General features: G+C 45.4%; 1 pseudogene; it reads left to right on the plus strand.

Moving 5' to 3' along the window:
- Window positions 1-923: 923 nt before the first annotated feature.
- Window positions 924-1680, plus strand: LOC125348531 (annotated as a pseudogene).
- The last annotated feature ends 2874 nt before the right edge of the window (window positions 1681-4554 follow it).

A 4554-nucleotide genomic window follows, 5' to 3' on the forward strand; every position in this document is an offset into this window, starting at 1 on the left:
CTTCTAGAAGGGCTCTACCACTTGAGCTACAACCAGAGCCCAAGAGACCTTAAATATGAAAGATTGTAAGCAGCAACTTAAAAGATGCTTTTCTTTTTCTGTGCCCTTTGATCTGAACTATTTTTTGCTGCCTCCCTTTTGCAATCACCTTGTTTGAAGATGAAAAGATTCAGATAACCATTTTGTGTAGAAGCCAAACTTCCACTCAAACAAGCAATGTTTTCTTGAACAGTCAAAAAAATCAAAAAGGTGAACCAAACAATACTCTCCCCAACCCAATTTTCCCTGTTTAACTTGAAGCCAATGGCTGAAGATGAACTGAAGTGCAGTCTTCTCATAACTGCTGTGTAATAAATCTCCTTTCTCTGTCTTTCACTGTGTCTCTTTATTTGGCCTATGAGGACAAGTGGCTGGACCTAACTTGAGACTCCTGAACTTTGGACCTGCCTGGGGTCTAAAAACCTGGTTTCAAAAGACTGAAGCTAATGGGGACAACAAGGTCTAGAGAGTTGGGTCTAAGTGTCCAGGTATGGGCAATCAAGTGCTCAGAAGAAATGTCTGCATATCTATGCAGGAGGAAAAGCTGAGGGTGAACAAGGACACAGATAATCACAGATAGGTAGCAGAGACCAGATCAGAGAAATGTCTACAAACTGTAAAGAAGCAGTATTCATTTGTGAGTCTGTTGTCAGTTCTCGAGACTTGCTCACCTGTATGTGAACTTACTCCTCGGGTCTCCATTGATAGGGTGTCAGACCTTGTAAGTGGAATCTGCAGCCTCCGGGGAAGGGGAAGGTTTGGGCTCAATTGTGTCTTCCTAGCTATGTGGCCTTGGAGCTGACCTCTGTGAGCCTCAGCTTCTTTATCTGTCAATGAGGGGATCAACAGCATCATGGGACCTAAGCATTGAAGCTGGTGTGCCCATGTGCTTAGACACTGGTACACATGACAAAAAATCCCATAGTGCAGTTGTCCCTGTGACAGCTGGTCACCCAGACCTCGCCATACTCATGGGCTCTTTGTTCCAGTGAGGGCCCAGGAAATTAGGACTTGGGACAGCTCCTCCCTTGATTTGTCCCTCTTTTCAAGATATTACAGGACATTGCCAGAGGGATTTTTACAGGACCTTACATCCCCCCTGTTTGTTCCCCTCTTCCCCATCCCACGGTTCTGGCTGCTGTGTTGTGTGCACCCAACAACCTCCCCTCATTTCTTCTTTTCTGTCCCTCTGCATCGTGTCATTCCCCATGTGCCTCCTGAACTTTCTGGGCCTGTGAAACTGGATCTGCAAAAAATGGTTTCCCTACTTCTTGTCCCGGTTCTCGGTGATGTACAACACGCAGATGGCAGGCGGGAGCTGTTCAGCCACCTGCAGGAGTTCCCTGGCCCCGCGGGGAAGCTCTTCCTGCTGGAGCTGGGCTGCGGCATGGGAACCAACTTCAAGTTCTACCCGCCCGGGTGCAGGGTGACCTGCGTCAACCCCAACCCCAACTTCGAGAAGTTCCTGTTCCAGAGCCTCGCGGAGATCCGCCACCTGCAGTTCGAGCGCTTCGTGGTGGTGGCCAAAGAGGACATGTGAGAGGTGGCCGACAGCTCTGTGGATGTGGTGGTCTGCACGCTGATGCTGTGCTCCCGTGCAACCCCGAGCAGATCCTCCCCGAGGTGCGCAGAGTGCTGTGACCGGTGAGTGGCGGGGTGGCACTGGGCAGGACAGAGCATCCGCCGCCCGAAAACCCCCTGTGGACTCCAATACAGCTCCCAGAGGCTAAGCTTGGGCAAGTCACTTGCTTTGTTTATTTAACCATCATGTATCCCACAGATGTGTTGAGTTATGACAGTGCTCACCCCTGGGATGCTAGCTACTCAGGAGGCTGAGATGTGAGGATCACAGCTCAAAGCCAGCCTGAATAGGAAAGTTTGTGAGACTCTTCTCTGCAATTAACCCCCCAGAAGCTGGAAGTTGAGCTATGTCTCCAGTGGCAGAGCACTAGCCTTGAGCAAAATAGAGCTCAAAAGCCCGAGTTTAAGCCCCAGTACTGCGCGCACATTCTCCACCACCACCACCACACACACAGACACACTTGAAGAATGACAGCTCATAAAAATGGCAAAGCCACAACTAAAACTCAGACACCTCAGCTTCCAGGCCAGAAATCTTCTCATTATGCTGCTCCTCCTGGCATCTAAATCCCCTCCCACCACCCAATCCTACTTTCACAAGATGAGAACAATGGATCCCCTACAGGACATGCCAGAACACTGCCCTTCTCCAACAAATAAGGACCTGTACATACACAGATAGCCATCTTTATTTGTCATGTGCTCTTCAGTTTTTCCTTGGGGGCCCCTAGAGTTATCTACACTCGTTTCCCAGCCCTTTTCCCTAGTGACAGTCCTTACTCATTGTCTCCCAGAAGAAGCAAAGCACTCTGGGAGAGAAAGGGAGGGATGGTGGGATCCATTCCGTAGACACTTTTCAGTGTGTCTTATTATCGCTTTTCATTTTAAAGGTAATTGATCAGTGCAGAAATACAGTGTAAGAAGAGCTCAAAAGTTAAAGAAGAGGTGAACAAATACAGTGGTGGTACTCATTAGACACTATGTTGAATATGAAAATACAACTTGTGGGAACAGGAGGGGAAAAACTGGGAGAGAGCAAAGGAAGGGGTGGCCTTGCCCAAAAAGAAATGTACTCACTACCTGATGTATATAATGGTCATCCCTCTGTGCATCACCTTCATAATAACAATTAATTTTTCAAAAAAAATTAAAGAAAGATGAGGGGATAGGAAAATTATCCCTGTACCTCTCTATACCCCACTTCTTTCCCTGTCCTGTAGTTTGCTACTCACATTTTCTCTCCTTGCTATTTGGGAATTTTTCTACCCCAAGCTTACTTTTATTTTTCAGGTTATATTTGAGCCCAGAGTTCAATATCAAAAGAACATAGTAATATGACCCATTCATACCAGAACTACTTCAGGGTTTCTTTTTTGTTGTTGCTTGCTTTTGTGCTGATCCTAGGGCTTGAACTTAGAGCCTGGGTACTCTCCTTTAGCTTTTTCACTCAGGGCTGGAGCTCTGCTACTTGAGCCACAGCTCCAATTCTTGTTTTTAGTGGTTCATTATAGACAAAATTCTCACGGACTTTCCTACCTGGCATGGCATTGAACTGGGATCCTTAGATCTCAGTCTCCTGAGTACCTAGAAGTACAGATGTGAGCCACGTGTACCCAGCTTTCTATTTGATTTTAAATTATGGGCTTTTTGGTGAATTTTCCCAGATCACTCTTGAACAATATGTTCTTGACTCCTCACCAAAACATTATATTATTGCAGATTACTTTTTAATTTCTATCTTATATGTTCCACTAAATTTTCTTCAATTGGAGGTACCTGTTCTGATTGTTCTAGTTCAATACAATTTTCCTGATATGTGATGGGATAGATAGATAGATAGATAGATAGACAAATAGGATATATCATTTTTGTTTGTTTTTTGTTTGTTTGTTTTTTGCCAGTCCTGGACCTTGGACTCAGGGCCTGAGCACTGTCCCTGGCTTCTTTTTGCTCAAGGCTAGCACTCTGCCACTTGAGCCACAGCACCACTTCTGGCCATTTTCTACATATGTGGTGCTGGGGAATCGAACCCAGGGTTTCATGTATATGAGGCAAGTACTCTTGCCACTAGGCCATATTCCCAGCCACGGATATATCATTTTTAATCAAAGTTATACATGCACATGACTTAGGGACAAACCATAGACCTATGATGAAATGCAACACCTCTCACTCACAATACCTACTTCCTAAGGACAACCACATTTGTTACCCTCTTTAAAGGTTCATAGCTATGTCTCTGTATAACATATTTCTCCTGCTGCTTCTCAACCTCTCATATTTAGACACATATTAGTTACTTTTCACTGCAACAAAAGGCCTGGCATAAACAAGAGAAGGGTTTGCTCATTCTCTATTCCAGAGGTTTTGGTCCGTGGATGCTTGGCTCTGTCTCATCTGGGTACCTGGTAAGGCAGCAGGAACAGGGAGCCTAAGTTGCTCTTCCAGTAGCAGATGGCAAACAGAGAGGAAAAGGAGGTTATGGAAAATGGAGAGGGGAAGGTACAGCTTAAGGTCTTGTTCCCAGGGACCTACTTTTTCCAACTCACACCCCAACCTGGACTTTTGCTCATGTCGCCACATTAGGGATTTATCAAGGGATTGATCCATTGATCAGATCAAACCTCAGCCATTCTAATCATCTCTGGAGGTAGACACACCCGGAGGTGTACTTCACTAATCCTTCGGCACCTCTCATGAAGATTAGCTGTCACAATGGGTTAACCATTAACTTGCCATTCTTACCAGGTACAAGTTTGTCTCTTTTCCCCAACAACCCATAGCCATCATTTTGCTTTCCTCCCTTCTTCCATTCCTGTAGCTTCACAAAAGGATGTTTAGCACACAATCGCATGGTATACTCCACTTACTTACTTTTTGAACCATACAACCAATAAGCCTTCTTACTTTGGTTTTCCTAGGCATGATAAATCA

Source organism: Perognathus longimembris, chromosome 1, assembly GCF_023159225.1.
Source record: "Perognathus longimembris pacificus isolate PPM17 chromosome 1, ASM2315922v1, whole genome shotgun sequence".
Taxonomy (NCBI): Eukaryota; Metazoa; Chordata; class Mammalia; order Rodentia; family Heteromyidae; genus Perognathus; species Perognathus longimembris.